Source organism: Zingiber officinale, chromosome 2A, assembly GCF_018446385.1.
Source record: "Zingiber officinale cultivar Zhangliang chromosome 2A, Zo_v1.1, whole genome shotgun sequence".
Classification (NCBI taxonomy): Eukaryota; Viridiplantae; Streptophyta; class Magnoliopsida; order Zingiberales; family Zingiberaceae; genus Zingiber; species Zingiber officinale.
In genome coordinates this window covers 42,616,768-42,637,402 of record NC_055988.1, presented here as the reverse complement: position 1 = coordinate 42,637,402, position 20,635 = coordinate 42,616,768, and the positions used below count along the sequence as shown (strand labels likewise).

Here is a 20,635-nt window from a genome sequence, read left to right as displayed (position 1 = left end):
AAATGAAATAACAATACATATAATGAAACTAACTCTAATAAACAAAAGATAATGCAAGTAAAACAAATCTAATGTATAAAACAATGGGCATGCAAACTATCAAATCCACCTGAACATCACATCTAAGTTTTGTTTGTCTCAGATATTTGAGATCCTTTGCATGAGTTTAAATAGGTTCAAACAAATAGACATTAGCCACAAATATGCAATGAAACAATTAAGGTACTCTACAACTGGCCGCGAACAACCCCTACGGTGGTCGGTCGTGGGCACGAGCTGACTCCTACAGTAGCCGACATAAGACGTGAGCAGGCCCTTATGGCCAACCTAGAGCAGGCCGCGAGCAACCCGCTACGACCAGCCGCAAGCAACCCCCTACGGCCAACCACGAGCAACCCCCTGCAGCCAGCCGCGAGCAGGCGCCTAAAGCAGCTGGCCGGCCGTGAGCAGGTGCCTAGGGCGGCCGACCGGCAGTGAGCAGGCGCCTGGGGCGGCCGATCGATAGTAAGCAGGACCCTGCGGGGGCCGCGAGCAGGCCCCTCCAGCCAGCCGCAAGTAGGCCGCGAGCAGGCGCCTGCAGTGGCCGACCTGCCGCGAGCAGGCGCCTAAGGTGGGCGCCTGGCCGCAAGCAGACCCATGCGGCGGTTGGCCGGCCGTGAGTAGACCCATGTGGCGGTTGGCCGACCGTGAGCAGACCCATGCGGCGGTTGGCCGGCCGCGAGCAGGCTCATGCGGCGGTCGACCGACCGCGAGCTTGCAAGCCCATGCGGCGGTCGACCGGCCGCGAGCAGGCCCTGCGGCGGTCACCGTGCACGTGAAACGAAAGAGACGAGGGAGGAGGAGAGGAGCATACTTGAGTCACCGGCTGCCGATCGCCAAGAATGGGAGAGGACATGAGGCTGCTGGACGCGGACAGGAGAGGAGATCGCCGAGAAAGCTCGCGCGGAGAGGAGAGGGAGGTCGCGTGCCCTAATTCTAATCGAGGTTACTGATGGAATAAATATTAATTCCATCGTAAAATATTCACGCCCAAACCTATTAACCCCTAAACCCGTAAACCCAAAGGCATACTCCCGACGGAATCAACATTCTGTGGGTAATTACCGACGGAATATTGATTCCGTCGATAGTTATCGACGGAATATTGATTCTGTCGGTAATCTCCTAAACCCGTTAACCCAAAACTCCTAAACCCATTGACCCAAAGGGTTGATTTGCCGATTGAATAACCATTTCAGTCGATATTTTTCGACGGAAATAGTTATTCAATCGGTGATTCCCGACTGAAAGAAATTTAGTTGGAAAATACTGGCTGAATTAAAATTCGTCGATAATTACTGACTGAATTTTATTCAGTCGGGGATTCCATCGTTATTTGCAAGATTTTTTTATAGTGATATATACTAAGTCATAATCACAAAACAAGCAGTAATAATCCATCCAAAGATAATACTCTTCAAGCTACCTTGAGATCTTACCTCACTAGTATATAGGCATGAGCCTAAACAATAACTAAAGGTCTAGTAAATTACTTGATATTCGATATTATGGTATGACTATTCGAACAATAAGCACAAGCTCAAATCATCAACCAGAGGTCAAGCAGAATACTCAACATCCTACATTATGGTATAATAATATCATACTTATATAACAATCAAGCATGAAGAATAATGAGACTGCATAGATATAATATAGATCAAACTAAGATTAAGTAATAAAAGCTTAAGCTCAAGAAGTAGCATACAGTAGATATCAGGGTACAATAGCTACTACACAATCAAGGCAAATAATAGGATCATGTACTAAGGTCAACGAACTAAAGAGGTCAAAGAAGAAACTATCCACCTAAAATGTAAAGACATGTCTTATCCATTTTCAAGTCTGAAGGTTACATTGAGCTCGAATCCTACAAACATATGATACAGAGCTAAATCTAAATGCTAGAGTAATTCTATTAACAATCTAGCTGACTCTCAAGTTAATTAAATTAACTTAGTTAATTCTTAATTAATATCTAATTAATTATCCATTCAATAATTTGATTACCCCCTCCGTGAGTTAATTAACCCTTAATCTATTTATTAATTGATCTAGATTATAGATTAACATCTTAATTAATCAATTAATCTTTATTAATTAATTAGATATATTATGTGATTCGTTGCATAATTCTTATCAGTCGTATAATTAATATAACTAAATTAATTATAATTAACCATTCAATACATTAATTAATCAATGAAGTTAAATAATAAATAGTTTAACTCTTAATTAACTCATACATTCTTAACCTAATCAATAATTTAAATCAGTTATCTCATTTACCAATTTAACTCGTGAATATCAATTATTAATCCATTAAACTCATTAATTATTTCCTTAAATAGACCAACAATCTTAATTATCATTGATCCTGTCCGAGCGCTGAATCGATGGGCGTTGGGCACGTGACGCTCTTCGAACCGATGACATGGATCTCCAACCAGCCGTATGGAGCTCCGGCGAACCTGCAAAGAAGTCGGGCCGGGAAGGGGTTCCCGGCGACGACCTCCGACGCTCAAGTCAGGCAAGAGGAAACTAAGAAGTGGCTTCAAATATATAAGATCGCGTACCTTCCGCGAAGTATGAGGACCCTTATATAGAGCTATGAGGAGCCTGATGCACACATACTGAGGCGAATACGTGTCCTCTTACCATACCTCAGTATGGGCTTGTCAGAGGCGATTGCCTGACACCATACCGCTACAGTCCGAGCACCTCTCTGATGGGACAGTAGAACCTTCCGTCATAGGCTTTTGCGTATGGGTTAGTCGTCGAACACGCTTGTTGTCAGAAAATGTCCCCCGATGTTTCCCTAGTCCTTTTGTCTCTTCTGTTCCCGCGCCGAGCGTCTGGTCGCTCGGCAGTCCCATCACGTCCGATGGGACGTAGGTACTGATCCACTCGAGAGATTCCAAGTCGTGTGCTCGGATAAAACTGTTCACAGCATTATTGCTTTATGCTTCAGTCGAGCGGACTACCCGATCGGCCTGACGACCCTGTTCACCATGAGCGTCGGAGACCCGACTCCCCGTCGGGTTGCCTTTGCTTCCGCTTAGTCCCCGTTCGGCCGGTCGGCCCCCCTTTTTCGGTCGATCGTTTGACCTTTGACCTCCACGTGGCGTTGACTTCCCTCAAAGGGGGTCCCCCGTTGTTACTACCAGATCACTTGCCTCCCCTTCAAGTCTAGTCGAAGGAGGCGATTAGTCCGACTGACTGGACCATCAGTTGCGCCGAGCGGAGTCCATATGCAACTATCCTCCGCTCGGCCCCCACGGGGGTAGCTAAAACGCCAATCAACGCCAACATTCCTCGGTATCTTTTCGAAGTTTTCGCCAATCTCCATCATTAAGGTCGAGCACGCGCTCATTAAATGCGTTCCAGTGGTTGAATGCCACGTGGCGATGCTGCCGTCATTGTACGGCGGCGGCGTGGTGTTCGACGGGATCGAGGCGGTTTGAAATGGACGACCAGATGCGGACTTCGGTTCTCGTGACCTGCAATCGACGGCTGAGGCCGCTCGGGCTTAACCCTATAAAGCCTTCGTCTTCACCCACCGCCGTATTTCTGCTGTCGTGTGCTCACTGCTGCTTCTCGCGTTCCAGATTTCCGACGATCTTGCTCTTCTGTTTTCGGCGATATCCGGTGCTCTTCCTTCGATCCTCCTCTTCATTGTAAGGTTCTCCTTCTTTCTCTCTTTGGTTCTAGTGTTTTCTTTGCATTTCTTTCCCGAGTTTCGATCCTCGGGGCATCGTTTCGTTTGCTGTCTTCTTTCTCCTATCCTCTACCTTTCTTCGCCTTTTTTGATTTCGTCCGCTCGGACAATGGCTAGCTCCTCCCAACCACAAGACCAAGCCCTCGGCCCATGGTATAACACCATGGAGTCACGCTTCGATCGGCGCGACGCCGATATTCTGATAAATAATTTTAACATCCCTTCCGACCTTGAAATTATTTTACCCACACCCTCCGCTCGGCCACACAAACCGCCGCGCGGAGCTTTCTGTGTTTTCCGCGACCAGTTCACAGCCGGTCTGCGACTTCCCATTCATCCCTTCATCGTTGAAGTTTGTAATTTTTTCGGCATTCCGCTCGGAAGCCTAGTCCCCAACACTTTCTGCCTTCTATGCGGCGTTGTCGTCCTATTTAAAATCCACAACATTCCCCTCCGACCAGAGGTCTTCTATTATTTCTACTACCCTAAACAGTCCGAGCTGGGCACTTACATGTTCCAGGCTCGGCCCGGTTTAGTTTTCTTCAATAAATTACCCTCTTCCAATAAGCATTGGAAAGAATTTTACTTTTATATTCGACTTCCCGAGCGGGCCCCCTTTCGAACCCAATGGCAGATCGGACCGCTAGTCTCCCTGAGCTCAAAAGGTTCAAGACCCGACCGGACTATCTTCATGCTGCCAACATGCTGGCCGGTCTGAGGGTCGACATCAACAAGTTCTTACCAGAAGGGGTGATGTACATATTCGGCCTGAGTCTGATCAGGACCCCCCTCCCGAGCGGCTTCGGTAAGAATTTTACTTGTATATTTGCCTTGATTGCTAACTGATTTTCTCCTCTTTCCTTTGCAGCGAACATTGTCATGGAGTCTGTGATGGCTGGCATTTTGAAAAGGAAGGCGGCGGCGCTCGAGGCCGCGGCGGCCAAAGAGATGGAGACGCTTGGCATCCAGCCGGTCGGCTCTAATGAAGGAGAGAGCGAGACAAATGCTGGGGAGTCGGCCGCTCAGGCTTCTCTCCCAGAGCCAGTGGCTAGCACAACTGCTAGTCGAGAGCCTTCCGTCCGGGAGGAAGGCTCGGCTCAAGAGGAAGAGCGCCCCCCCCCCCCCCCCCGACAAAAGCGGCGCCGCACGGAGACACCACTCCGCTCAGCTACATCTGCGATCCATCCTTCCGAGCGGACCACCGCTGATTCTCGAGGCAAAGCTCCAGCGGTAGAGGTGATATCGTCCGATCGGACCCCATCGCAATTGGACGCACCGGCGGACCCTCTTGAGGCCGTTTCTGTCAACGTCCTTCCGCCCGCTCCCCGCCAAATCGTTCAACAATTTTGTCCCAGTTCTCTGCGCCGGCTTCCGATCCTTCTCCGGCTTCCGCCCAGACGACCCCCGGTCGGCGTCGCACCGTCCGGGTCTCCCTGCATCTCCCCACCGAGGAATTAATGCCCGAAGCCGATCGGCCTACCGCGCCCGAGCACACGATCACCTTGAAGGGGCCTCTAGCCGAAATGTGGGCCGACGCTCGGGCGCGCGTGGCGATGATTCCGCTCAGCAATCTGGCCAACAGCCACATGCAACAGGCCACTGGGGTAAGCGTGTTCTCTGAAGTCCTTTATGCATTCTTTCCGCTCGGCTATTAACAATTTTTCTTTTGTCAGAGATGGGTGGAGGAGATCGCTGTTTCCAACCGTCTGGCGATGGTGGATGAGGAGCTAAAAAGGTTAAGGAGCTCGGGTGGCGCTCCTTCCCAAGGCCCATCATATGCTGAGCTGCAGAAGGAGCTCAAAAAGACCCAAGACTTGTTGGAGGCCGAACGGAAGAAGACAGCCGACCAGGCTCACAATCTGGCCGAACTTGATCGCCTGAACAAATCATTGGATCACAAGATAAGCCTGGCCACCGAGCGGAAGAAAACGGCTATCTCCAATCTGGAGAAGAAGAATGTAGAGGCTCGGGGCCTGGAGCAAAAAGTTAAAGAGCTGATGGAGCAGCTAGACGGCGAGAAGGCAAGCCGCTCGGCCGAGGCAATTAAGCATAAGGATGAACTAAAAACTCTACAGGAGTCCCTCGCCGCCTCGCAAGCGGCCTTTAAGGAATATCAAGACTCTGAGCCTGGCCGAGTCGCTGCCTTGAGACAAAATTACATCCGTTCGGCAGAATTTTCAGAGAAAGTTTACGAGCGGATGTATATGGCCTTTGAACTTGCCATGAATGCCACGGCAGAATACTTGAAGTCCAAAGGACAACTTCCCGATTCCGCCGTTATCCCCGCTAAGGACCAGGCAACACTCCTCAACAACATCCCGACGGATCTCTACGATTATTTAGAATAGAAGTTTATATTTAATCCGGCCGCTCGGCTAAAGACTATCCTTTTTTGTAATTCAGGCGCTTGGCCTTAATGTCTTAAATGCTATCCTTTCGCTTGCTTTTTCATTTATTAATCAATATGTGTGCTGGCCGCTCGGATTACCAACTACCGCTGTTCGTATTCCCTTAATTATCTTCGTTATTCATCTCTCCTCCCATCTTTCTTGTGTTCGAAAGGGATTTTTACGAAGTATTTTGCATAGCTAGTCCGCTCGGCTGAATATATCCTATTTTGCAAACGGGATTTCCGCCGGACATTCACGAAGTACTTTTGGTTACTTGACCGATCGGCCAAATAACTTAAAAAGTTACCTCTTTATTGTCTTCTTCCGACCGGACTCTCGATTTTTAACGTTGGAGCTCGACGGTTTTCCGGTCGGAGGGTTTATAGTCGCCGGCGCGACTCTCAATTTTTAACGTTGGAGCTCGACTGTCTTCCGGCCGGAGGGTTTATAGTCGCCGGTGCGACTCTCGATATTTAACGTCGGAGCTCGACGGTCTTCCGGCCGGAGGGTTTATAGTCACCGGCGCGACTCTCGATTTTTAACGTCGGAGCTCGACGGTCTTCCGGCCGGAGGGTTTATAGTCGTCGGTGCGACTCTCGAAAAAATCATCGGAGCTCGACGGTCTTCCAGCCGGAGGGTTTATAGTTGTCGGCGCGACTCTCGATTTTTAACGTCGGAGCTCGACGGTCTTCCGGCCTGAGGGTTTATAGTCGCCGGCGCGACTCTCGATTTTTAACGTCGGAGTTCAACGGTCTTCCGGCCGGAGGGTTTATAGTCGCCGGCGCGACTCTCGATTTTTAACGTCGGAGCTCGACGGTCTTCCGGCCAGAGGGTTTATAGTCGCCAGCGCGACTCGATTTTTAACGTCGGAGCTCGACGGTCTTCCGGCCGGAGGGTTTATAGTCGTCGGCGCGACTCGATTTTTAACGTCGGAGCTCAACAGTCTTCCGGTCGGAGGGTTTATAGTCGCCGGCACGACTCTTGATTTTTAACGTCGGAGATCGACGATCTTCCGGCTGGAGGGTTTATAGTCGCCGGCGTGACTCTCGATTTTTAACGTTGGAGCTCGACGGTCTTCCGGCCGGAGGGTTTATAGTCGCCGGCTCGACTCTCGACTTTTAACGTCGGAGCTCGACGGTCTTCCGGCCAGAGGGTTTATAGTCGCCGGCGCGACTCTCGATTTTTAACATCGGAGCTCGACGGCCTTTAAGGCTAATTTCAACACTGCCGTTCGGCGAAGATTGCCAAATGCGTAATCTTATCATTTTGCTTCCTGCATTAAGAGAACACAGGCGACCAAGAGATACACAAAATGAATTACATCAACGCACCTCTCACCCAGCTCGGTACGACTGGAGATGATTTGCGCTCCATGGTCGATCCAGCTGTCGTCCGTCCGTCTTTATCTTCCAAATAATAAGCACCCGAGCGGAGTTTTTCGATGACTTTGAAGGGACCCGCCCAAGGAGCCTCCAGCTTGCCAATGTCGTCGACCGGCTTTACTTTCTTCCAGACTAGGTCGCCGACTTGGAACGCTCTAGGGATCACGCGTCGATTGTAGTTCTACTTCATTCTCTGCCTGTACGCCATCAACCGGACGGACGCCTTGGCTCGCTCTTCATCGATCAAGTCCAACTTCAGGTTCCTCCGCTCGGCGTTGTCATCATCATAATTCTGGATCTGGACGGACTCTACGCCGACTTCAACTGGGATGACTGCCTCGCCACCGTACACTAAATGGAACGGCGTAACTCCCATTCCCTCCTTTGGTGTCGTGCAGATAGCCCATGAGACGCCTGGCAGCTCGTCCACCCAGCTTCCTCCCATGTGGTCGAGCCGAGCTCGAAGAATATGAAGAATCTCCCGATTGGCTACTTCCACTTGGCCGTTGCTCTGGGGATACGCCACGGAAGTAAAGTGTTGTTCGATGCCATAACTTTTACACCATTCTTCGAGCTGCTTCCCTACGAACTGTCGTCCGTTATCAGATACGAGCCGGCGAGGAATGCCGAATCGATAGATTATATATTGCCAGATGAACTTTTTGACCATTTGCTCGGTGATCTTCGCCAGCGGCTCGGCCTCTACCCATTTGGAAAGTAGTCGACCGCCACTAGAAGAAACTTCCGCTGACCGATCGCCATAGGGAACGAACCCACAATATACATTCCCCACTGATCGAACGGACAGGAGACTGTAGATGCTTTCATTTCCTCCGCCAGTCGGTGGGAGACATTGTGGTATTTCTGGTAGGAGAGGCACGTGGCGACGGTCCGAGCGGCGTCCGCTTGCAGGGTTGGCCAGAAATATCCGGCCAGCAGGATCTTCCTGGCCAGTGATCGTCCGCCCGGATGTCCGCTGCACGACCCCTTGGTGCACTTCCTGGAGGATGTATTCCGCATCTTTTGAGCTCACACACTTCAAAAGTGGGCGGGAGAAAGCCTTCTTGAAGAGTTGATCTCCAACGAGTGTGAACCGGCCGTCTCTCCTTCTCAATAGCTGGGCTTCATCCCGATCGGAAGGTGTTGCACCCGAGCGGAGAAACTCCATGATGGCTGCCCTCCAGTCATTCGGGAAAGTGAGGCCCTCCATCCGGTCGATATGCGCCACCATGGATACTTGTTCAATTGGTTGTTGTATGACGATCGGTGATATTGAACTTGCAAGTTTGGCTAACTCGTCTGCAGCCTGATTCTCCGCTCGGGGTATCTTCTGGATAATGATCTCTCTGAAGTTGACCTTGAGCTTTTCAAAGGCTTTAGCGTAGATCTTGAGCCGAGCGTTGTTAATCTCAAAAGTGCCCGAGAGTTGCTGAGTGGCCAACAGGGAGTCCGAATGGATTGTCACCCAACCAGCTCCTACATGTCGGGCTGCCTGCAAGCCGGCTATGAGGGCTTCATACTCCGCTTCGTTGTTTATGGCTCTGTATTCCAGCCGGACGGATAGATGCATCCGTTCTTCTTGTGGAGAGAGCAATAACACCCCAATTCCGCTTCCGAGCCGAGTGGATGACCTATCCATGAAAATTTTCCACATAGCTTCGGGCTCGGGCTTTTGCACCTCGGTAACAAAATCTGCCAAGGACTACGCCTTTATCACCGACCGGGGTTGATACTGAATATCAAACTCACTCAACTCCATTGTCCACTTGATGAGCCGTCCGGACGCTTCTGGGTTCAGCAGCACTCTCTCCAATGGGCTATTCGTCCGGACGATGATTGTATGTGCTAGGAAATAAGGACGAAGTCTCCAAGCGGCGAGGACCAAAGCAAAAGCCAGCTTCTCGAGTCCGGTGTAGCGAGATTCAACGTCTTTTAAAATATGGCTTAAGAAATACACAGGTTCTTCTTCGCTCGCCCTCACTAATGCCGAGCCTACTGCCTGCTCGGTTGAAGATAAATAGATACAGAGCGGCTCACCTACAGCTGGCTTGGCTAGCACGGGCAAAGAGTTCAGATATGTCTTCAGTTCTTCAAACGCCTGATCGCATTCTACATCCCACTGAAACTTAGTAGCTTTGCGCAAGATTTTGAAAAACGGGAGGCTCCGATCGGCCGTCTTCGAGATGAATTTGGACAATGCTGTTATCCGACCGGTCAAGCGCTGTACTTCCCTCAGATTTCTTGAGGGCGGCATATCTTGTAATGCTTTCACCTTGCTGGGATTTGCCTCGATGCCCCGCTCGGTCACTATATAGCCCAACAAACGTCCGCCTTTTGCACCGAACAGACACTTCTGATGGTTCAACTTAACTCCATACTTCCTCAGCGTTCGGAAAGTCTCCTCTATGTCTTTAAAGAGATCGGCCGCTCGGACGGACTTGATGAGAATATCATCCACGTATACTTCCAAATTTCGCCCGATCTGCTCCTTGAACACTTTGTTCATCAAGCGCTGGTAAGTTGCTCCCGCGTTCTTCAGTCCGAACGACATCACATTGTAGCAGTAAGTGCCGTCGGCTGTAACGAAACTGACATTCTCTTGATCTTCTCGGGCGAGCGGCACTTGATGGTAGCCCTGATAGGCGTCGAGCATGCATATCAACTCACAGCCAGCTGTGGAGTCCACCAGTTGATCAATCCGGGGTAGAGGATAGAAATCTTTTGGGCATGCTTTGTTGAGATCCCGGAAATCAATGCAAACCCTCCATTTGTTGCCCGGATTGGAGACTAGCACCACGTTCGCCAACCAGCTCGGAAACTGCACTTCACGTATGTGGCCGGCCTCCAGGGGCTTCTCGACCTCCGCTCGGATGATGGCGTTCTGTTCGGCGCCTAAGTCCCTCTTTCTTTGTTTCACCGGCCGAGCGTCCGGTCGGACGTGAAGCTCATGTTGTGCTATACTCGGCGAAATTCCCGGCAGCTCATGCGTCGACCAAACGAAAACGTCACAATTTTTCTAGAGACATTTGATTACCTCTTTTTTCTGTCTTGCCTCCAGATCGATCGCAATGAATGTGGTTGCCTCCGGCCGGGTCGGGTGGATTTGCACTTCCTCTTTTTCTTCATAAACCAAAGAGGGTGGTTTTTCAGTTATGGCGTTCACCTCGATTCGTGGCGTCTTCCGAGCGGAATTTGCTTCGGCTCGGACCATTTCGACGTAGCAATGCTGAGCCGCCAGCTAGTCTCCTCGTACTTCTCCCAATTTATCCTCCACCGGGAACTTGATTTTCTGGTGGAAGGTGGAGACGGCCGCTCGGAACTCACTGAGCGCCGGTCGCCCCAGGATGACGTTATATGCTGAGGGAGAGTCAACCACGACGAAGTTTGTCGTCCGCGTCCTTCTGAACGGCTCTTCTCCCAGTGAAATAGCCAGTCGGACTTGTCCGACCGGCAGAACTTCATTGCACGTAAACCCGTAGAGGGGGGTTGTCATGGGCAGCAGCTCAGCTCGATCGATTTGCAGTTGGTCGAAAGCTTTTTTGAATATGATGTTGACCGAGCTGCATGTATCAACGAAAATGCGGTGAATAGTATAATTAGCTATTACCGCTTTGATGTGGAGGGCGTCATCATGTGGCACTTCGACTCCCTCCAAGTCCCTGGGCCCGAAGCTGATTTCGGGCCCGCTCGCCCGCTCGCCCGTTCTCGGCTACAGCCGACCGCGTGGATCTAGAGCTGCCTGACACTTGCCTTCCGTGCTCTGTTGGAGTCACCTCCGGTCGGCCTGCCACCGATGATGTTGATTTCACCGCAGGACGTGTTGCTTTTATTTTCTTCCTCCCGGGCTGACGGCCTAGGCCGCTCCTTAGATACGCGGGGATTGTCCTCGTGCGTCTGAGGACGATACCGCTCGGGAGACTGTCTTTGATCGCCTTCATGGTGTCGCTGTCACCTGTCGGATGATGGCGATCGACGATGGCCACCCTGGGGCTCGGGGTGGGCGATCAGGGGAAGGCTCCGACAATCTCTTGTATTATGCGTGTCCGTCCGGTGGAATGAGCAAAACATTGGGGTCCATACCTTCTTTTTTGGTTTGGGTCGCTCGGCAGATACTTCTTGAATGGCGTGGGATCTTGCATGTTGCTGGGGGCGGGCTGCTTCAGCTCGCGGTCCTCTGGGCGGTTGATGAGCAGTGTGCGGCTTCCGCTCGGCAGTAGGTGCCCGCTCGGTTGGAGCTTCCTTCCTTTAGGCCGTCTGGGCTTCCTCCACATTGATGTATTCATTGGCCCGATGTAACATATGATCGTAGTCTCGGGGCGGCTTTCGAATGAGTGAACGGAAGAAGTCACCGTCCACGAGGCCCTGTGTAAACGCATTCATCATCGTTTCTGAGGTGGCCGTTGGAATATCCATGGCCACTCGGTTGAACCGTTGGATGTAAGCTCTGAGCGACTCCCTGGGCTCTTGCTTAATGACGAATAGGCTGACACTGGTCTTCTGATAGCGCCGACTGCTTGCAAAATGGTGGAGGAAGGCCGTGCGGAAGTCCTTGAAACTGGTGATGGATCCGTCCGGCAGCCTTCGAAACCACCGTTGCTCCGATCCCGAGAGGGTGGTAAGGAACACCCGGCACTTTACTCCATCTGTATATTGATGTAGTGTAGCGGTGTTGTCGAACTTACCAAGATGGTCATCCGGATCAGTGGTTCCATTATATTCCCCGATCATCGGGGGCACATAATGTTTTGGCAGAGGGTCCCGCAAGATGGCCTCTGAAAATTGTCGGTTGATCTGCTCGAGGGAGGCGTCCGTTCGGGGGGCCTTGCTCTTTCTGTTGTCTCGCATAGGCGCCTCGTTGGACGAAGATCCTCGGTCACGATTAACTGTTGCGGCTTCAGGAGGCGTACGAAATAGGGCCCGATGAAATGGAACTGTGGCCGGCGGTGCCTCCGCTCGGCCTGCCGACGCGGACGTCGCTTGTTGCTCCATCTGCTCGGCTTGTGCCTTTTGTTTCTGTTGTTCCACGAGCTTAGCTGCTCTTACCTCGATTAGAGCATCGAGCTCCTCCTGGGAGAGCATGACGGCGTGCTGTCGTCCAGCTTCGTCCATCTCCTCTGCTTGGATGCAGGTGTGTTCCCACAGACGGCGCCAAATTGATCCTGTCCGAGCGCTGAATCGATGGACGCTGGGCACGTGGCGCTCTTCGAACCGATGACGTGGATCTCCAACCAGCCGTATGGAGCTCCGGCGAACTTGCAAAGAAGTCGGGCCGGGAAGGGGTTCCCGGCGACGACCCTCCGACGCTCAAGTCAGGCAAGAGGAAACTAAGAAGTGGCTTCGAATATATGAGATCGCATACCTTCCGCGAAGTATGAGGACTCTTATATAGAGCTATGAGGAGGCTGATGCACACATACCGAGGCGAATACGTGTCCTCTTACCATACCTCAGTATGGGCTTGTCAGAGGCGATTGCCTGACACCATACCGTTACAGTCCGAGTACCTCTCTGATGGGACAGTAGAACCTTCCGTCATAGGCTTTTGCGTATGGGTTAGTCGTCGAACACGTTTATTGTCAGAAGATGTCCACCGATGTTTCCCTAGTCCTTTTGTCTCTTCTGTTCCCGCGCCGAGCGTCTGGCCGCTCGGCAGCCCCATAACGTCGGATCGGACGTAGGTACTGATCCGCTCAGGAGATTCCAAGTCGTGTGCTCGGATAAAACTGTTCACAGCATTACTGCTTTATGCCTCGGCCGAGCGAACTATCCGATCGGCCTGACGACCCTGTTCACCATGAGCGTCGGAGACCCGACTCCCCGTCGGGTTGCCTTTGCTTCCGCTTAGTCCCCGTTCGGCCGGTCGGCCGTTTGACCTTTGACCTCCACATGGCATTAACTTCCCTCAAAGGGGGTCCCCCGTCGTTACTGTCAGATCAATCATTAATTGCTAATTAATCAAATAAACATCATTATTACCTATATCAATTAGTCCATCAATTAAATCACCTTATTTATCAATCGATTAACAGTAAATTAACTCAAACTAAAGTTCAGACTATCAATAAATCCATTGCGTAATTAATTAACCAACTTAAATAATTAAAACCCAAAATTAATTAAACTACACAAGGCAAACTGATAAAATCGTTATCTAAACTTTATCCTTTTTTTTCTTCTTCTTCGGCAGTGGAGGTAGTGGGATTGAACGACGGTCAGCGTCGGCTGTTGAGGATGGCGAAGAGATGTCGACGGTCGGTGAGAAAAAGGCAGTGGAGGTGGTGACTAGGAGTTGACAGCCGTCGATCTGTTCGCGGTGAGGGAACGTAACGTGGCTCACGCCACTAATTGCTCGCGATCAACATCCACGAAGCCGACAGCAAGGATTTGTTGTTCCCCGGCAGCAAGGGAGGCGGTGGCTACAGTGAGGTCACTTCAATACATGCGGCGAAAACAAGGCGCACTCGTTCACGCGGTGGTGAAGCATGGCGGCAGTCACGTCGTCGCATAGTGGCACGGTGGCAGCTACGTGGTCTGCGTCGTGGACGCGGCATCGACTGAGGTCGCGCTGTGGAACAGTGCCTCGAGCATGAGGGGGAATGCCTCGAGCACGAGGGGGAAGAGACGCAGACGAGTGACTTGCCTTCGGCCGGCCACCATGGACGGTGGTGGGGGCAGCGGCGCACGGCGTCGACGGTCGACGGTGAGTATCATGCATGGGGAAGGGAATGACGACGATAGAGAGGGATAATAAAACCTTAGGTTTAGGAAAATTAACTTAGACCATCCACACCAGTTTTCCTATCCAAAATATATAATTTAGAGTAGCAAAATTATTTTATTAAATTTGGATATTCATTTTTCAATACATCATATATCAGCTTCAGTACTGTTCATAAATGTATAATTTAGGGAATCGATAAGATAGTTGATGTAAAGATTTTTTAACTACCCTATCCAAAATTTAAGGTAAAAATTTTAAATAGAATATCTGATGTGGATGCTCTTAGACTAATTGAATTATCAGCTCTCACTTTAAATAGGTACCTCCAAACAGTCCTTTTTATTATCCTTTTATCCTCATAAAATATAAAAATATTCATATAAAATATAGAAAATTCCTAAAATCCTATAAATTTTCATAAATTTATTTCCTTAGTACTTAGTAATTATTAATTATTTATTTTCCCATATAAATTTAATTAGTTTAAATTTTAATGATTTTAAATAAATCCTTTCCATCTGAATATTATATATATATATATATATATATATATATATATATATATATAATCTTGGAAATGTAATGGCAGATTGAAGATGACATATTGAAGCGGGGTGGTAGTATGAACTTTTTTATTTTTATCAGTCTTTGCTTGTTTTTCTTAACTATGAAATGTAATGTTAAGCTAAACTTGGATATTAGGTGTTGTATCACTACAAGAAAAAAGGTCTATAATGACACACATAAATGTCCTTATAGTATATTTTTGGTGACACTTAAGTTTCAGTGACATCACCGAAAAACGCCCTATAAAGTGATGTCGTCTTAGACCTCCTCGCATTCCTGACATTTTATGATGTCTGTATACAATATCAATGCTAACTTTAAAAGTGTCACAATATAGGGATATACCGACAGTCAAAAATGTCAGAAAAAATCATATTTTAAGGACATTTATAAATGTCACCTAAACTAATTTATAATGTCATAATAAATATCATTATAATAATTTATAAATACATTAAAAATTATCATTAATTTTTATTTAGAATAAATAACTTGAATTCAATATTTACATATCATCACAATTCATTGACCATCTAGAATAGAAAAAAATTACAAAACAAAATTTAAAGGACTCATAGATATTTTTATTCATCCAATACTCATTTGAGTCAAATTTACAAATGCAATACTAATGATAAATCTTTTACCTCCAAAACAACCTACAAATACACTCAAAATATTAAATTGTAATACTAACAAATTCTTGTAAAATAAAAACTCGATTAGATGGATCATCTTCAACCATTATATTGATTCATAAAAATCCAAGTACATGTCACCTGCAAATACAATGTATATATTTGTATAAGTGAAATAAAACAATGAAGATACAAAATTAATAAAAATAGTTCAAAATATTATATATCATACCAAACGAGAAAAATGCAAAGTATCATTCCATATGCACCTAATAGTAGTCTTCACTTACTGTTAACTACAAACACCAAAGAAAACAATGAAAAGTTTTTGTTTCCATAACAGTATATGTGCACCAACAAAGCAAACATCATTAGTAACAAAATAAATCAACAAACTTTACTTGTCAATCAACACCAGTAATCAGTCCTCTCATTATCACTTAAACCAATTAGGGAAAATGCATACTACTTCATGGTGCAATTGTATTCTCTAACATTGTTACTACTGTATCACCAACATTGTTACTACTTTTTGTCCATTCTAATATATCCTTGTGTGTTGAAGTGGAAAATTTCTCAAGACTAGCTAGGGTTTTTAAAGCACGAGCACTATTTTTGTTGCTTTTCTTTTTATTTATTTATTTTTTGGTAGAGTTCATAAAGTACAGGTATCAATCTTTCGTTCTCTTTTATGTTTGTCAAAGTAGTCTATATATCTAGTTCAAAGCTTTACCAATTTCTTTATGTATGTACCTATCCATTAAATTTCAAGTAGAATTGGAGTTAAGGTTGATAGTTTAAAGAAGTGTGAATAAACTCAGCTCTATTAATTAGAAGAGTAATATGGAAAAAAATATTTACATAGTTTTAAAACAATTGCATAGTGGTCTATGTAATTACTTTGACAGGATTAACTCTATCATGTGCCGAATTATCCTGCATCCTATCAGATCCGTTCATGTGGTGAACATCAAGACCTCATGATGACAATTCTGAAGCAAGAGCTATTCCTTGATTCTCAAAGTTGTGGAAGGTAAAACAAATTCTAGCTGAATTCAAACTCTTTATAGCATATATGTCCCAATAAAGTGGTACCTAAATTTTTTTAAAAAAATCTGATTACGTTAATAAACCATAGATCTATAAAGCTAAGGTCCATTGAATTTCACTAGAAATCAATAACCATCAGACAGCACGATTTAAGAAGATAGGATTTGGTCCATACAACAAAGGTTGTCTGCCAATCATGATAATGGATATGTTAGGCCTTTTCCCAGTTTCATAGAGCAACTCAAGAAAAGATAAAGAGGAAGAGAAGATAGATAAAATCTTAAAAATCTTAGTTTATAGTAAATGTATTCTATGCGTGTTGTATCACCCAAATACTCTTGTAACAAAAGGGATATATTACATCATCGCATTAAACTGACACAAATATTTTAGCATCTTTGTGCTGATCCATAATATTTCAAAGATGCAACATGAAAGGAAATTTAGAACAAAGTTTTAACATCAAAATTAAATCAGCAAATCTACATGTCATCATCTTCTTGAATAGAGAGAAAAGATATAAACTGTGTGATAATACAATGAAAGTGATGATAAAACTAAATGGTGAAAAACAATAGTCACTTAGCTACCTGTTATTGGAGTACTCATACAAGCGGCCGTGGGCGGAGAAGCCGATTAGTGCGACGTCAGAGCACAGACAATTCATAGGCTTTCTTGAGCAGCCCATTCGTTCTCTTGCAAAAGGTAACATGACGACTTGTGATGTTCTCGATACACTTGATCTCAATCTTTCCTCTCTACATGATAATTAATTCACTTTTCTCCATGTGCATGATATCAAATCAATTCATATATATGACATGTTGTAAATATAGTTAATGTTTCTCATAGAATATGTTAACTCAAAATAAAGTTATAGTTATCTGACAATATTTTCTTTAGTAAAACAACAAATGTAAATTTGAAAATGGTACCACTATAAAGTTAGTAACTTACAAGATTTTGCCAATAATGACAATGTTTAGTGCACTTTTCCTTCTTCCACGGATGAAGGTCAAACTTCTCCTTGATAAAGGTTTGTGAGAAATTCATATATTTGCATAACGATGAAAAGACCCCAAGCAAATCTCAACTGCTCCATTCACCTTCCCATCCATATCAATTTTCCACAATATTGTGAGATCTCGCTGCACCACAATATCATTATCTAAGAATAGAATTTCATGCAGTTTTAGGTACATCTCAGGTAAGTAAAACCTTAAATGGTTCAGGCAAAGAAAGGAGACATCAAGGAGAAGGGAGAGGTTGTGAGCTAACTCAATGAAGACCCGCATCTGCTTCAAGCTCTCTAGATTGAGATGTGCGCGTACGAGGTGTAGTCAGAGGCAATGGCGGCGTGGTCTCCACCTACTTTTGTATCAGCTCCACTCACGTGTTTAAGGCGTGTGATCAGAGGGTCAACACCGATCGCGAAAAATGGAGGCCATGTAAGTATAGATCTGAGGCCGAAGATGACGATGATGACAAATTCTACTCCGTTTCGGCCACCACCGGCACTGTGGCGGTGGAAGGGAGGAGGATAAATAATACCACGGTAAAGATGCCAATGATGTGGAGGAAGAAGTGTCGCATCGCAGAATTACGCTTGGATCTTCAATTGGAGATCGCTATTTTGGCTAGGGTTTGGGGATCAACTTGCGGAGAGAAATGAAACCAGAGAGAGAAGAAGAGATCCTCCCTACTCGCTGTGGAGAGGGAAGACGAGATCCTCCCTACTCGCCGTGGAGAGGGAAGACGAGATCCTCCCTGCTTGCTGCGGTGCTTACTGCGGAGAAGGAAGAATCTGCGAAGAGAAAAGGTGCGAAGAAAGGGAAGAGGAAAGGAATGTCTGCGGGAAAGAGATAAGTCTAGGTTAGTGAAAATAAATAGAATGAATTAAATTGTAATGACATTTATCAATTTTGTCACTATAGGTGATCTAATAAGATATTTTATTTTTATAAATAATTTTTTTTCATAAGTGTCATTAAAAAATATTTATAATGACATTTTAAATTAAGTGTCATTAAGAAAATATCATAATAGATATTATTTCTAGTAGTGTATCTTGTATGTTTGAAAACATATACGTTAGTGGTCTTCTATTTTATTACAAATTATTGAACTATTATTTTATTTATTGTCATTAGTTGTTATTTTATCCCGACTTTATTTTATTTTTTCCAAATTATTTGAATTGGAAACCAGTTGTATAAAGTTTTTATTCTATTTTTATATTATTGATGTATTTATCATTTTATTTATTTTTATTCTATTGCATATAATTTTAGCATAAATTAATCAGATTCGAATAAATTGAATCGAGCTCAAATTCAATCGAGCTCAAATTCAAGTCAGTTCGAGTTAAAGTTTGATTTTGTTTGAATCTATTTTGAATCGAATTCGAGCCAACGTTAATTAACCTTTTCAAATTTCGAATCGAGCTCAAATTCAAGTCAGTTCGAGCTAAAGTTTAATTTTGTTCGAATCAAAGTCAGAATATTAATATTTTAATATTTGACTCAATTCGATTAGTTTGCATTAAGAGTTTTGTGCCTTTTTTAAATAAATAGTAAGCATATGTAGTAGCAAACATATTATCTATAGTTACTATATTCGATAAAATATCAAATGTCTAAGATTATATATCTAGAGAGAGGGTTTTTACCCTAGAGAACACGCATGGGTGCCTCTTTCCATGGGAGGTGCCTCTCATGCAAGAGAGGCACTCATGTGCATCGTGCATGCGCGTTGCCTGCGATATATATGTACATATATATATATCTGTTGGTATTAAATTATTCGATGCGCAACGGAAGGTGTGAAAAATAGATTAAACGCTTTTAAAAATTTTTCACAACAAAACAATTTTGTTTAGATCGAACAAAAGATATTGTTTAATTATAAAATCTCTTATAATTCAACATGCAAACATTATAATATTTTCTTTATAATTCTACAAAATAGAATCTTTACCTTGAGTTCGCGCCTAAGATTCGCAGGTCGCCGGAGTTCTTCACAGGTTGTCGGAGTTCTTCCAATGCCACGATCTTCCTCTCCAATTCTTCGAATCAACGGATGGACAAAAGTGTGGGCTAACTCTTTTAACTTTTCTCACAAAATGAACTATAGAATTTTTCACCAAAAATTCTGTTTTTCATTCTATCTCCTTTCGAGAGAGAAAGAGAGATGTATAATATAGTAAGGAGAGAGTGGAACGTGTATTATGAACATGGGAGAGAAAGAGGGAAACATGTATTATCGAGTGGGAGAGAAAAGAGGAGAACATGTATACAAAAGTGGAAGAGAAAAAATGGGAACTTGTATTATAAAGTGAGAGAGAAACTTTATAATATTCGCAAATATTGATTTCTCGCTTTTATATTTTATTCGTAATTAAATTACAAATAGAATATCTAAATACTTGATTTTTCTCTTATATATATTTTATTCGTAATCAAATTACAAATAGAATATCTGAATATTTGATTTCTCTCTCTTTTATATTTTATTCGTAATCAAATTACAAATAGAATATCTGTATATTTGATTTCTCTCTCTTTTATATTTTATTTGTAATCAAATTACAAATAGAATATCTGTATATTTGATTTCTCTCTCTTTTATATTTTATTCGTAATCAAATTACAAATAGAATATCTGAATATTTGATTTCTCTCTTTTATATTTTATTCGTAATCAAATTACAAATAGAATATCTATATATTTGATTTCTCTCTCTTTTATATTTTATTCGTAATCAAATTACAAATAGAATATCTGAATATTTGATTTCTCTCTCTTTTATATTTTATTCGTAATCAAATTACAAATAGAATATCTCCTTTTAGTAAAAATAATAAACAATTTATTAGTTAATAAATTTTGTGAGAATAAATAATTAATCAAATTAATTATTTAAGAGTATTCATCATGATTACATGAAGATGGTTTGGGGACCATTGACCCATAATTTCAAGCTCCAATAAATTTAAATACAATTAATTAAAGCTCTTTAACTAATTATCTAATTTATTAATTCCGAGATTATTCCACTAAAATCCAGAATTGCACTCTTGAGAATTATGGAACATATTTACTCAAAAGATTTGAACAGTCCATTGATATAA

General features: G+C 44.7%; 1 long non-coding RNA gene across 3 annotated transcripts; it reads right to left on the bottom strand.

Moving 5' to 3' along the window:
• Positions 1-15,379: 15,379 nt before the first annotated feature.
• On the bottom strand, positions 15,380-18,356 carry LOC122041066. Of its 3 annotated transcripts, none has more exons than XR_006128794.1 (5): positions 17,784-17,925; positions 17,463-17,653; positions 17,096-17,263; positions 15,688-15,751; positions 15,380-15,596 (listed from the first exon to the last, which is right to left on the bottom strand). It is a non-coding gene; the product is annotated as an uncharacterized LOC122041066 (long non-coding RNA). The 3 variants fall into 3 exon arrangements; XR_006128793.1 differs by having other exon boundaries at positions 17,724-17,866; XR_006128795.1 differs by lacking the exon at positions 15,688-15,751 and having other exon boundaries at positions 17,724-18,356.
• Between the last annotated feature and the right edge of the window lie 2,279 nt (positions 18,357-20,635).